Here is a 15069-nt window from a genome sequence, read left to right as displayed (position 1 = left end):
ACCGTGCTGGACAGCGACGACACGATGAGGAAAATACACTGAGTGAATTTACATCAACGGCCAGGGCAGGTAACCGGAACGTTAACGGTCATAAAGCAGAAGATTCCGCTGGTGCACTTCAGTTCAAAATAACCAAGTACAGTTAATCTCCACCGGAGGGTGGCTAAAATTTGCCAACTTGAAAACACATGTTGTTGCTCACAGGAATGTCCCAACAGCCGACAACGAAATCCAAACGACACAATATGAACAGTCGTGAGTTTCTGCTAGATTAAGTCGAAACTCAACTTTCGTGCCCAGGATCGGTGAGCCACGGTCGTCGTAGCAATGGGAGCAGCACCACACACTCCGACTGTGTGTGGACGCCGCCAGCGGCCTCGGCCAAACCACACGCCGCAGAGATTTCCTCGCTGCTCCATGTCAACCGACCAATAACTCGCACACATCACAGCCGGAAACTATAAGCGCCAGGCCAAAGATAGCACAAGGTGCGAATATTGATACACACCACTGCTGCCACTCGCGGAGAGAGAGAGGGTAACAGCATAATCGCGATAACCGTGGGAGACTAAACACAGTATAGCAACCAAGGTTTAATCCAACGCATAACATGAGCCAGCCACGGCTCAATACCAACACCAAACAACAGTTAGCAAAACTATACATTTATCAATAATGCTTCCATTAGCGTAGTAAAGAAATGAGCAAGTGGCTGTTAAAAACAATATAATTTACTTATTTTTCTTCTTTCGCAAGTTGTCTAGTTCAATGATCTCGCTTCTTATAGGAGGGATGGGTTGGTACTTTTATGTATGTATGGTTAAATGAAATACTGAAGCTGGTATTAAGATTTTGTTTCACATTTTCAATGTGTGTCGATTTTTTCACTTCGTAGCACCACTTAAAACACTTTGCATAATTCGAAGAAAGCTATTACAAAAAAATATTACTCGTCATGACTGTTTACATCTCATTCCATCATTGCTGTACACCGCTAGATTCCAGAGTCGAACCAATTGCATCAACTACCACTGTGTCACTACTCGACAACTGCTGTATGGCACTGATACACAAAAATTAGATATCACAGCTCTAGGCTAACAGATATCTGAATATATCGATATTTTCCTCCAGAGATAAGTGTGCAGTATCGACAGTATCGAAATTAACTTAAGGAAGGATACAAGCGTCTTGGGAGGTTCATAACTTTAACCTGTGTAGTATCGTAAACTACAATACATCGGGGAAAACGAGGACGGATGTTTAGCAGTTCAGTTATAACTTCAACTTTCAGATGCTCCACAACAGTCCATGAAGCACATAAATAAGTGCTGTTGACGTTCTCTGGTTTTTGCTCAATTCGTCTTACGTTTGCTGTTTCATCCCTGGCGCCTCTAACTTTTCTCTACCCTGCTTGTTCCTTTGCCAACGGCCTGTTCATGATTGGTTTCAGTCGGTGCTTTAGTATCTACAGGAAGTAAAACAATTATGTATGCCAGCTGCTCTGTGGATTTAGAGTACGTTTCAATGAGTTTCAGAAAATTTATTTACTCCACATCACAATCTTTCCAGTATTTTACCCACTGCTGTCTGCTGTGTTTCCTCGACTTTAATACTTTCGTGAAATGAAAAACAATCCGCCTTCACTTGTTGTAGCCGGGATTCACAGCCATAAAGAACTTTTTGAAGGACATCATCTTTACGCCAGTGACTGTATAAGTTTTTATTACACACTATTGCAATTTCGGCCTTAGGCCATTATCAAGTTCTGATATTACGGCTTAAAGCACTTGATAATGGCCTCAGGCCGATATTGCAGTAGTGTGTAATAAAAACTTATACAGTCACTGGCGTAAAGATGATGTCCTTCAAAAAGCAGCCTTCAGTCACGTAATGTGAGGAGCATCAAGGGCCTTGCTGATACCGGAAATGACTCTGACAGACTGGCGGTTATGGATTACTTCACAGTAGACGTCCGTCTGCGTCACGGATAAGTGCTCCACATTACGCGATCTCTCCCCCCGGCCTTTCTACAAAATTTACACGCGGCGTCTCCTTACATCTGACTGGCAAACACCAACAAATCTTAGTCGCATAAATCTACTCATTTGTACCAACTTTAGACGCTGATACCTTTCCCAAACGGAAAGAAATCACACTCAATGACGATGTTCCTTGCTGAAAGCGTTCTTGTGCAATGTGGAGTAATGTAATATGGGTATGAAGCTTTTCGCGATGGAGTCCTTCGGTGAAAAGTTCTTGGTTAACGTAGCGAATAAAATTCGGATAAAATCCCAAGCTTTCGATTGCTGCCTCCATCTCCGTCGGCAAGGTCTAACAAGGGAATGGCGCAATCCGATATGTCGAAACCTAATCTGAAATTTTCCAGACAGAAAGACCACACCGAAAAAATGCACTGCCAAAATTTTAGCTGCTAAGTTGTGCTGCAAGTTCTTTAAAAAACGTTAAGGTTACTGACGACTTCCATCAATCAGAACTTTAATATATTGACTTGAAATATTTTATAACAATTTTTGTAGCACAGCTCTTGTGATAAATTCTGAATAATGCATATTTAATAATGATGAAACAGTTTCTTGATTATTTCCAATAATCGTCACAAATAAGCGAAATGTCTGTTGGATAATGAAAATAAATATTCTCTTTGCACCAGGCACACCTGGAAAAGAAAAAAAGAAAATGCATTAAGGCGCGCCACATTAATTAGTAGTTTTATTTAGACAACTGGGATGTAGTGAGAAATGGTCCTGGCCGTTGTTTTACATAATGTGCTGCGTACCAGACATGCTCGCTCAAACTCGTAAAGCTTGGTGACGAACAAGTGACTGAAGTTTAACAATACCAGCTATCTGATAAACGTGAATGGACTAAGAGCTGTTACAAATTATGTTGCCCTATAACTTTATGAAAAATGCTGTAAAGTGCCTAAAAATTTCGTTATCGAGAGACTTAATCATTTTTTACCGTCCTCATGACAGATATGGTGTTATGTCCTGGCCAAGAATCAAACAGAAGCAATGAATTGTTTACTGCAACTGATTAGAGGGAATTTCGGATGTGAAAATGAATATTATTCTCTTCCTTTTTCCAGATTTTGCTACGTCGATTGAAAGATTATTGCAACTAAACAGATTATTTTAAATTTTTGCCCTAATTTGTCTAAAGGTTCCTGAAGACGGGTATAAAGCTGAGAAAACAGTATTCCACTGATAATTTGTCGCTGGCCTTGATGTGTACGAATGCGTCATAGCATTCCTCGACTGCACAAGCGAGGTTGTCATTTTTTCGCTCGAAATGATAAAGTGCGGTTTACTCGCCGTTCTTGAACGAAAAGTGAATGATTGACTTAATAGACAGAATTTTATGGGATACCAAAAAGCTTCGTCTTTACGTCAGCTACGAATTTCTATACAGTATTATCTATTATTCACATCTTCTCTACACTTTTACTTGAAATAAACTACATAATTTCGCGACTTCTTTCTCCATATAATTTTCGGAATCTCTTTAACTACGTTAAAGATACCTAGAAATCGATAACGTTAATCCCATTTAAAATTCAGATTACTCACACAGTAATAATGAGATCTGCTTACCGACAAACGTTAAACTTTACTTGAAACTGCTTTATGGATGGAAGTCGTTAAAGAATCCGAGGTGGAAAGTTTACTGTTACGGACTGTTGTCTATCGGTGTGTTAAACATCAGTGGCAGTTTAAGTACAGAAATTCTAAAAAAAGTCAGCGATGGCCGAGAAGCGTCTAATGAACACAGTATTACGTGAAATTTTTGTGCTCCGATCTAGGCAGCTTGTATTTGTTAAGACACACACGTCATTTTATACCGTCGTACACAGTACATGGTGATGGACTGCATACCCAAGTACCGGTCGGGCAATTAAATATTTTTAAATACAGCTGTTCATGTGCCTCGAGATGTATTACCAAATAGAAATTTTGAACGTACGAAAATCTGAGTCACGCATCGAAGTACTGGGATTGTGATAGAGTGGAAATTATACCATGTGGTTACAAGTTCAATAAAAACATCTATTATGTACTTGGCATGTAATGGAAGAGTGTGCTTGGTCAATAAGAAGCACAGAGGGAGACTGCACGTAGTTCACCGCATGTTATGACTATGACGCTACAGGGGACACTGCACGGCGAGCACAAACGTAATCTGCGGACGCATTGTGGAAGAGTACAAGACTATCCTACTCAATGGACTCTTATTCGTAACAAGTTGTAGGCCTGCACAACATTGCGTTAATAATAAAAAATGTGTGTCACTATAGCAAATTTTTCTGTTTTAAAGGACAAGCTGAACATGTTGTGGCAGTTTTTTTTGTTTTGGTGTTAGGGCGCAAAACTGCTATGGTCATTAACGCCCGGTCCGCGACTTAGGAAACAGTAAAAAACCGAAAATGGAAACCAGCAGCAATGGGAACGAAAGTCATAAAATTTGAGAAACTAAAAGCAGAAGGAAGGCTTAAAAATCCACTACAGAAAGGGGTTGGTTGTCCCCAAAATAAGCTTCAAATGACGGACGTCATTTCACTGGCACTAATAAACTCGAGAACGCGATCGGCTGAGCGCGTGTCATCTGCTAAAATCGACGATATATTAGGCGATAGCTGTAGACGGGAGCGTAACGGGATAAAATAGGGGCACTCAATTAAAAGGTGTCTTACCGAGGAACGCCACCGAGACGCCCCCCAGGTGGAGCAAGCGCAGACAGTCCTGAATCCTGTGGACGAGAGGGTGGACAGGGTAAAGAGCTTTGAGACTGAGGAGAGAGCTGAGAGAATCTGAACAGATAACGTACTGTAACCGCTGATGGCGGCGGTTGTAGTGGACAGCCTGGAGAACAGCGTAAGGCTCCGCGGTATAAACCGAACACTGGTCGGGAAGCCGAAAGTGATTTGGGGTGTCGCCAACAATATAGGCACTCCCTACACCTAACGATGTTTTTGAGCCGTCGGTGTAAATAAATGTGGCTTCTGTCATTTGTGCACATAGAGCAGCAAATGCCCGACGATAAACAAGTGAAGGGGTACCTTCCTTGGGAAATCGACAAAGGTCACGGAGCAGGCAGATCCGGGGACGGAGCCAAGGCGGTGCTGTACTCCAAGTTGTCAAGAAGGTCTTAGGAAAGCGGAAGGAAAGAGAATGGAGCAGTTGACGGAAGCGGACTCCCGGTGGTAGTAGGGAGGAGGGCCGGCCTGCGTATCCTACATCAAAGGAGGCGTCGAAAAAAATGTCATGGGCTGGATTAGCGGGCATGGAAGACAGATGGCTAGCATAACGACTCAGAAGGACTGCTCGCCGATTGGACAGCGCAGGTTCAGCAGTCTCAGCATAAAGGCTTTCCACAGGGCTGGTGTAAAAAGCTCCAGACACTAAACGTAATCCACGGTGATGGATAGAGTCGAGACGCCGAAGAATAGACGGCCGAGCAGAGGAGTAGACTATGCTTCCATAGTCCAATTTCGAGCGCACTAAGGCGCAATAGAGGCGGAGAAGGACCACTCGGTCCGCTCCCCAGGAGGTACCATTCAGGACACGGAGGGTGTTGAGGGATCGCAGACAGCGAGCCGAAAGATAGGAAATATGGGAGGACCAGCACAGTTTTCTGTCAAACATAAGACCCAAGAATCTAGCGACGTCTGAAAACGGAAGGTTGACAGGACCTAGATATAAGGAGGGCGGAAGAAACGCCTTACGTCGCCAAAAATTAACACAAACGGTCTTACTGGGAGAAAAACGGAAGCCGGTTTCGATGCTCCAAGTGTGGAGGCGATCGAGACATCCTTGAAGACGTCGTTCAGGATGGCTGGTCCGTTGAGAGCTGTAGTAGATCGCAAAATCGTCCACAAAGAGGGAGCCCGAGACATCAGGAAGGAGACAATCCATAATTGGATTTACGGCAATGGCAAACAGAACAACACTCAGCATGGAGCCCTGGGGTACCCCGTTTTCTTGGGAGAAAGTACGGGAGAGAGTAGTGATCACCCGCACCCTAAATGTGCGCTCTGCCATAAATTCGCGAAGAAAAAGGGGCAGCCGACCTCGAAAGCCCCAATAGAACAGTGTGCGGAGGATGCCTGTCCTCCAACAGGTATCGTATGCTCTCTCCAGATCAAAAATATTGCTACTGTTTGGCGTTTCTGGAGAAAATTGTTCATGATATAAGTGGAGAGAGCAACAAGATGGTCAACTGCAGAACGATCCTTTCGGAATCCGCATTGGGCAGGTGTTAAAAGACTGCGGGATTCCAGCCACCAAGCTAAACGGTAATTCACCGTACGCTCCAAAACCTTGCAGACACTACTTGTGAGAGTAATGGGGCGATAGCTAGAGGGGAGATGTTTGTCCTTTCCAGGTTTCGGAACAGGAACGACGATAGCTTCCCGCCATCGTCTGGGAAAAGTACTGTCGGTCCAAATTCGATTACAAAGGCGAAGGAGGGAACGCAGACAATGGGTTGATAAATGCAGCAACATTTGGACGTGGATACCATCCGGTCCTGGGGCGGAGGAGCGAGAAGAAGAGAGTGCATGTTGTAGTTCCCGCGTGGAGAAAACAGTATTGTAGCTTTCGCGATTTTGAGAGGAGAAAGCAAGAGGTCGCACTTCCGCTGCACGTTTCTTCGGCAGAAACGCTGGCGGGTAATTTGCAGAGCTCGAAATCTCAGCAAAGTGCTGACCCAATGAGTTAGAAATTGCGACGGGGTCCACTAATGTATCATGCGCGACAGTGAGCCCAGAGACCGGGGAGAAATTAGGCTCGCCTGAGAACCGTCGAAGCCGACTCCAAACTTCCGAGGAGGGAGTGAAGGTGTTAAATGAGCTAATAAAGAATTTCCAGCTTGCCTTCTTGCTATCGCGGATGACACGACGGCATCGCGCACGGAACTGCTTATAGCGGATACAGTTGGCCAAAGTAGGATGGTGGCGGAAAACGCGGAGAGCACGTCGCCACTCACGTATCGCGGCATGCCTCGTTCCACCTAGGAACTGGGGGGCGCCGGGGCAATTCGAGGTGCGTGGTATTGAACGTTCCGCAGCTGTAAGAATAACGTCGGTAATATGTGTGACCTCATCGTCGACGCTGGGAAAGCGACGGTCATCGAATGTCGCTAGAGACGAAAAAAGTGTCCAATCGGCTTCGCTAAACATCCAGCGTCGCGGGCGCATATATGGCAGTTGAGGCTGCAGTCTAAGGACACATGGAAAGTGGTCACTCGAGTGTGTATCATCAAGGGAGAACCATTCGAAGCGCCGAGCTAGCGGAACAGTACCGACCGCAAGGTCCAAATGAGATAAATTTGTCGTGGAGGCAGACAAAAATGTAGGGACTCCAGTGTTGAGGCAAACTAGATCCGCTTGGTGGAAGACGTCTAGCAATAGTGAGCCACGTGGACAAGGATGTGGAGATCTCCAAAGCGGGTGGTGGGCATTGAAGTCCCCAACCAGCAAATAGGGGGGTGGAAGCTGACCAAGAAGATGAAGGAGATCAGCTTGTGCCATTGGTGTGGACGATGGAATGTATACAGTACAAAGAGAGAATGTGTATCCGGAAAGGGAAAGACGGATGGCGACAGCTTGGAAGGAAGTGTTGTTTAAATGGGTTGGGTGATAATTGAGAGTTTCATGGAGAAGAATCATGAGTCCTCCATGTGCTGGAGTGCCTTCAACAGAGGGGAGATCATATCGGATGGACTGAAAATGAGGGAGAACAAAGCGGTCATGGGGACGCAGCTTTGTTTCCTGAAGACAGAAGATGACCGGCGAGTAGGATCGTAAGAGGATCGACAATTCATCCCGATTGGCTCGAATACCGCGGATATTCCAGTGGATAATGGACATAGGGTGAACAGAAAATGGAGGAATGTGTCCAAGGTCGCTGTCAACTCAACTACTGCTCAGAGCTTGCGACCGACAGCATGGAATGGGATTCAGCCGAAGGCAGAAGATCCTGATCCATAGGTTGGTCAGGAGCAGCTCCTGCCACCAGCGATCGGCCGGTTGATCGGCCGCCAGCAGTGCGCCTCGGCGACACAGAAGACGGCCGAGGGCGATTTCCGCCAGGTGGTGCTGTAGATGGGACACGCCTTGCGGAGGAGAGGAACTGGGTTTCTTTGTAGCCTTCTTGGAAGTATGATGTTTAGAGGAATGAGGAACCAATGGTTGGGAAGTTGCGGTACGTAAAAACTCTTCACGATTATGCTCTTTTTTCGAAGTCTTGGTGTCTGACTTTTGGGCTCGAGATTTAGCAGAACTCGACGAAGGGTGAGCCAGAGAGCGGGCAAGCGAAAGTGGTGAGGTTGAACGGGCGATCTTTGCGCTGGCCGATCTGACGACCGTGGCACTAAAGGTGAGGTCGCAAGTCGGTGTGGCCGCCTCCTTTGTTGGCCAAGGAGAAGCAAGGACAGCGCTGTATTTTCCTGTCTGAGGCACGGTGGGCCGTCGACTGGCGAATAATTTTCGAGCAGCAAAGGTCGACACCTTTTCCTATACTCTAATTTCCTGGATGAGCTTTTCGTCCTTAAAAACGGGACAAGCGTGGCAGCAGCGTGGTCACCCATACAGTTGATGCAGCGAGGGGATGGAGGTGGACAAGCACCCTCATGGGCATCCTTGCCACACGTAACACATTTGGCCGGATTGGAAAAGGACTGGCTGGTGTGATTGAACCGCTGACACCGATAGCAACGCGTAGGGTTTGGGATGTAAGGGCGAACGGAAATTATCTCATAGCCTGCTTTGGTTTTCGATGGGAGTTGAACTTTGTCAAATGTCAAGAAGACAGTGCGGGTTGGAATGATGTTCATGTCAACCCTTTTCATAACCCTATGAACAGCCGTTACGCCCAGGTCAGACAGGTAGTGCTGAATTTCTTCTTCAGACAATCCATCGAGGGAGCGTGTATATACGACTCCACGCGAGGAATTTAAAGTACGCTGCGGTTCCACCCGGACAGGGAAGGTGTGTAGTAGTGAGGTACGCAGCAATTTTTGTGCCTGGAGGGCACTGACTGTTTCTAACATCAGGGTGCCATTGCATAATCTGGAACAAGACTTTACAGGACCTGCAATTGCGTCGACACCTTTCTGAATAATGAAAGGGTTGACCGTGGAGAAGTCGTGACCTTCGTCAGACCGAGAAACAACAAGGAACTGTGGCAACGTAGGAAGAACTGTCTGTGGCTGAGACTCAGTGAACTTACGCTTGTGAGCAGACATAGTGGAAGGTGAGCAAACCATTGCGGAAGAATCCCCCATGATTACCGGCGTCTCCGATGGCGCGCTCCTCCCTCGTGGAGCCCCCTCTCAGAGGGCACTCCCGCCTTAGGTGATTGTTCACACCTCAGGTCACACCTCCCGACAAACGGACAGAGGGACCAATCAGCACTTTCGGAAGGTATCAGCTCGGGTAATCACCCCTCCCTGGGCCTGGCCGTTACCAGGGGGTACGTACGTGTCCTACCTGTCTACCCGGGGCGGGGAATTACGTGTTACCCTGTCACCGGCTACGCATGGAAGTGCGTGGGTCGGCCTTCAGACACGCACAGGGAGGAAAAAAGAGGAAGGGAAAGGAAAGAAGAGGGGTCTCAAACGCCGCAGCGGAGAAAAGGGCAAAGAGAAGAGGGAAGGAAAAGAGAAGGACAGAGGAAGGACAAAGACTTGCAAGTGTAGAAAGCAAGGAATTTGTAACAGTTTCGAGCATCCGTCTCCGGACGTAGGCACAAACCATACTCCCAGAGGGGGAGAAAGGGAAGGAAAGGGCCAGGGGGGGGGGGGTGAAGATGGGGGATGGGGAAGGATGCGGAAAGGGAGGGTATGCAGCCCGGAAAGGAAGGAGAGCCACATTAGCTCGGGGTCCCGTGCTCGCTACGCACATATCCACAAAAGAGTTGTGGACCCCCTGGGGGGGGGGGGGGGGGTGGTGGCAGTTTGTGTCATTGAATCGACTGGAAGAAACTAAGGTCGCTGAAGAAGTCCCAAATGGGCCGCTAGACACCCTTAGCTACGCAACAAGACAATTCGGTCACAGCTGTGACTATGCTTATAAGAAGTCCCATGAGCTATTTACCGTGCAACGGCTGTCCTCCAGTGTGGACAGCTTCGGTCACACCTGAACTACCTTTGTTTCAAGAATTTTTTTCCAGAGAACTCAAACAACACGACAATGTGGTCAATGTAACTTACATAATTAATTATTATGAAAAGGAAAGATTCATTGACTTGAAGTTGTATGTCGAATAAGAATACTACAAACCAGAATATTTTAAGGATCATAAGAAAACATTTGGTAATACGTTGAATCTTTTTTTTAAGAAAACTGGAATACGATGGATAACAGTACTACGGAAATCTCAGGGTGCTCGATATCACAAGTAGGAGCCTTATGTGTGAGCTGAAGTACGCTGGGCGATTCGAGGGTCACGTGACCGCTATGGTAGGCTTCAAGACCCACATACAACTCTAAAAAGAGGGAACAGCGAACTGGATAAGGGAAGGTGGTGAAGGAAAAGGGGAAAAACAAGAACTGGTAATTTAAAAGAAATGCGTATTTTAAATTTCTTTTTCCATTTTCAGTTCAAATATTTCTGCTAATAAAATCAGACAAGGAGAATTGTCTGAAGGGAATAGCCGTTGACAAAGTTTATATTCTACCTTAAATTGAACCAATAGCTTAAGGTTAAGTAACTGAAAATACAGAGAGGTGTAAGATGGAACCTAAAACGTGTAAGATGGATCGTAAGGAAACGGACATAAATCACCTTCACAGAAACTAGAGTCCAGAGAAAACTTCCTGAACAATGTGAATCCTTCAGATACCTAATGTAGTGCATCTAGACTCTATCTACGAAGGGATGGATTCAGCAACCTCCAAAACATGGTCTGTTTTAAAGGAGCTCCAGCACCTGGTGGATATCACGATTGGAAACTTGGGATAACTTAAAGATTCAGAAGTGGAGTAAGACGAACATATTATCTGAGGCAAGTTGGATCCTTCTTCGCGGCCAAAATGATGTGTAAGTCTATAGAGAGCCACAAGATATCCAGCACTTTTCTGCTGCATATTTGTCTTACAACAAGTCCTCGAGATGTCTTCAGTTCGCCAGACGCAGTATTGTGGCCCTTATAAATATCTCGACCGTAAACTTTAAGTAGGTTTTTCACAGATTAGTTAATGCCAAAGCCTCAAAAGTTTGTTTACTCTTGCTGCGAACTAGTATCCTTAACGTTTTCATGATGTAATTTGAGTACTCTTGTACATGTATAATTTATAACTGCAATTTTTACTGTCTTGTGTTATTATAGAAATGGTTATTGGATGCAAAATGAAATTTTAAAAAACTTTCATGATCAAAAAGAAAAAAGAAATAACTGCGACCGGCGTCTACGGCGTCGTTTAAAACTCACGCAAATGTGTTTCCATGGAAACGGCCCGAGTTTTGATTGATGCAACCCATCACTCCCTGCCGTCGAGTCTGCTTTATGAGCTCTCAGTTCCAAGCGAAATTTGCCAACTGCCGAATTTTGTATCCTAACACCGTACACGATATTACAAAAGATATCTATCTACAGCGTTCTAGCAAATATTGCAACACACGTTCATCTGTCATGTTTCTGAGAACTGCTTCCTTTTTCATTTACCTGGTATTCATTCTCTTTTCATTTGATTAGAGCTTCAAACTCTGACAGTTGTTTTTACTGTCCACAGGATTATTTCTTTTATTCTAGAAACTAATGTAGTAGTTACACTAACAAAACTAAAAGGGCTATTTTCCATTTGTCAACAAAATAGGAATAAATATTACTTTGGCGGGAGTGCTGTAGCGTAAGCTTGCCGCAGAAGCCTCTCCTTGGTCCATTGTGTATCTTAAAATATATCAGCACTCAATAATCTTAGACTATATGTGAAACCATTTTTTGGTCTACAGCTGTGATAAACTTTACAAATTATATTACACACACGGTCCCACATCTTTTGACAACTCTAACTTTTTGTCCAGAAGGAAAATAATTTAAAAAGATGTGTCACAAATATGGTTTAGCTACCAAGGTAACATTAACCCGCATAACTGCCTCCCTTGTATCTATATTTGTGATGAAGAAATGAACAGCAGGACGTCTTATTTAAATATCAAACTATATTTTCATGTCGATAATCAACTTCCTTCACTCAAGACTTGTTTCAAAAACATATCGCAGTGTACTGTTCTCATAATCAGATTTTATTGGAAACGTAACACAAAACTGACTTCGACTCTCCTGGGCTAGTACACAGCGCGTGTATTCGGGGTAAAGTAACCCGTCCACTTGCTGAATTGGACCGTAAGCAGACGGAAACACGAGAAGAATATACATCGGTCATTACTGTTCTGATAACTAAACATTCTCCATAGATGAGTACGATTTCTACCTTCCAAGGTGAGAGATTTCCCCATCTGCGTCTCCTTCGTGGTAACGGTTTTGACGTCAATTTAATTGCTAGCCGCTTATCTGCCACACCTTGTTTCTTCCTTCTTCGGTTTATTCTCAGTCCGCATTCTGTACTCATTAAATTGTTCATTCCGTTCGACAGGTCGTGTAACTCTTGCTCACTTTCACTGGGTATGTTAATGATAGCAGCGAATCTTATCATCGAAAGCCTGTCACCATAAGTTTTACTGCCGCTCTTTAACTGTTCCATCTGCTACATTGTTTTAGCTCCCTCTTCCTTTTTCTTCCTGTGTTGTCCATGTTTTACTGCTGACGCCCTGCTTCATCCCACGCTTCGGTGTGGGTGAGCACATATTTTCCAATGATTGTTCCCAGTGTTTTTGGTTCCGTTTTATGTCAATGTTCTGAGTTTTTTTCTTGACACCCGTCTCACTATGAGACTAAACGGGCGCTGAAGACCTTCCTGTCGTGCGCCCATAAACCCCTCTACTACTACTACTACTACTACTACTACTACTGCCGCCCTTTATTACCGTCATTGTTTCTTTCATGTGTACATTGAACAGTAGCCGCGAAAGACTGTGTACCTGACTTATACCCTTTTTAATTCGAGCACTTCGCTCTTAGTCGCCCATTGCTATTCTTTCCTCTTCCTAAATGGTTCAAATGGCTCTGAGCACTATAAGACTTAACATCTGAGGTCATCAGTCCCCTAGAACTTAGAACTACTTAACCTAACTAACCTAAGGACACCACAGACATCCATGCCCGAGGCAGGATTCGAACCTGCGACCGTAGCTGTCGCGTGGTTCCAGACTGAAGCGCCTAGAACCGCTCGGCCACACCGGCCGGCTTTCCTCTTGCTTGTTATATATATACGGCATTATAGACTGCTCATATCTCCCTATAGCTTACTCACATTTTTCGACAATTTTGAATGTCTTGCACAATTTTTCATTGTCGAACGTTTTTCGTAGATTAACAGAGCCAGTAAAACTGTGTTGCTTTTTCTTATATCGGGAAGCTACACTTGTCGTCGTGTAACAGCTTTCCATTTTTCTTCTGAATTCTTGCTGGATGTATGTTCTACTTATCAGCAACTTGGATCCATTATATTGTAAGCTGACAGTGCGACAATTCTTGTACTTACCTGACTTTGCTATCTTCACAATTGTGTGGTTGATTTTGTTTTCTTTTTCCGGAAGTTTGATGGTATGTTTAAGTCTCGTACATTCAACATACCAACGTTATTAGTCGTTTTCTTGCTACTTCTCCCAGTAATTTCGAAAAGTCTCAATCAGTGTTACCTATATTTTCTGTCTTGTTTTGACTTTTCTAAATGCTAAATCAGTCTTTCCATGGACCATATCTTTCTCGATTCTTCACATATTTCCTGCAGCCATTTCAGTTGGTTTCCCCGCATCTCCTATTTATTTCATTCCCAATGACTTACAGTGCTGTATTATTGCATTTTCCTCAACATTTTTATAATTCTTTCTTTCAAAATGCCGTTGAAGAATTTCTTCTGTTACCCAAGGTTCCATCGCACTTAGCTTCCTTGTATATACAATTGTCTCTCCAACTTCTGTGACTGCCTCTTTTAGAGATGTCCATTTTTCTACAAACTCAGAACTTCAAACGCATATGATTATTCCTCAGTATTTCAGTATCCCATTTCTGTTTACATTATTGGTTGCAGACGATTCTATGAAACTTAAGCCGACTCTTCTTCATTACTAATCGCCTGAGTCGACATTTGCCCCTGGGTACAGTTCACAATCCAGTATCTTATTTCGGACTCTGTTTCAATATGATATCATCCATTTGAACTCTTGCCTTGTCTCTGATATTTCTACAACTTTACCACCCGCTCTTCTGATTTTTATACAGTGTATTCATTACTACTAATTGAAATTTACTGCAAAACTCAATTAGTCATACTCCTCTCTCACTGTTGCTACAGAGGCCATATTCTCCCGTAACTCTGTCGTGTGTTCCTCTCCGTCCTGCTGCATACCAGTTCCCCTTGATTATTATATTATTTACATGCTGAATAGATATTGTCATACGTGTACGTGATTTCTTCATCACCTGCTTCTGACATTGGCATGTATACCTGAAAAACTTTGCTGACGTTAGTTTGCTATCGGATCTGATGAAAGCATACTTTTACTGAACCGGTGATTCTCTGCAACCATCTTCCAATTCACAACGAATTCTTTTCCACCTATACTATATTTTTTTGCTGTTGTTGATATCACTGTATGCGTCTGAACAAAATATTCGTGTCTGTTTTCCATTTAATTTCATTGACCACTATTATATGCGTATATTGATTGTCCTTTCCCATTTCCCTTTTTAGATCTTCTAGCATCACTACCACACTCATGCTTCTGACATTCATCGCTCAGACTCGTAGTATGTTACCATTTCGTCAGTTATTCAGTCTTATTTTCTGTTGGTTAGCTCCCCCTGCCAGCCCCTCACTGAGTTCCGGTTTGGGAGTAAAATGGAATCTTTTGTCAGCTGAGAGATCATCGTGACGTTTCTTCAACTATAAGCAACATGCGCTGTGGATACACATTACGGGTC

The 15069-nt window shown here is 44.2% G+C and overlaps 1 protein-coding gene across 1 annotated transcript in view; it reads left to right on the top strand.

Moving 5' to 3' along the window:
- Nucleotides 1-15069, top strand: part of LOC126416851 (uncharacterized) — a 1707974-nt gene that overhangs the window by 1373418 nt on the left and 319487 nt on the right. The gene's annotated exons all lie outside the window — the stretch shown is intronic.

Source organism: Schistocerca serialis, chromosome 8, assembly GCF_023864345.2.
Source record: "Schistocerca serialis cubense isolate TAMUIC-IGC-003099 chromosome 8, iqSchSeri2.2, whole genome shotgun sequence".
Taxonomy (NCBI): domain Eukaryota; kingdom Metazoa; phylum Arthropoda; class Insecta; order Orthoptera; family Acrididae; genus Schistocerca; species Schistocerca serialis.
The sequence above is the reverse complement of the archived record's forward strand: the minus strand, read 5'-3'. Positions and strand labels throughout refer to the sequence as shown.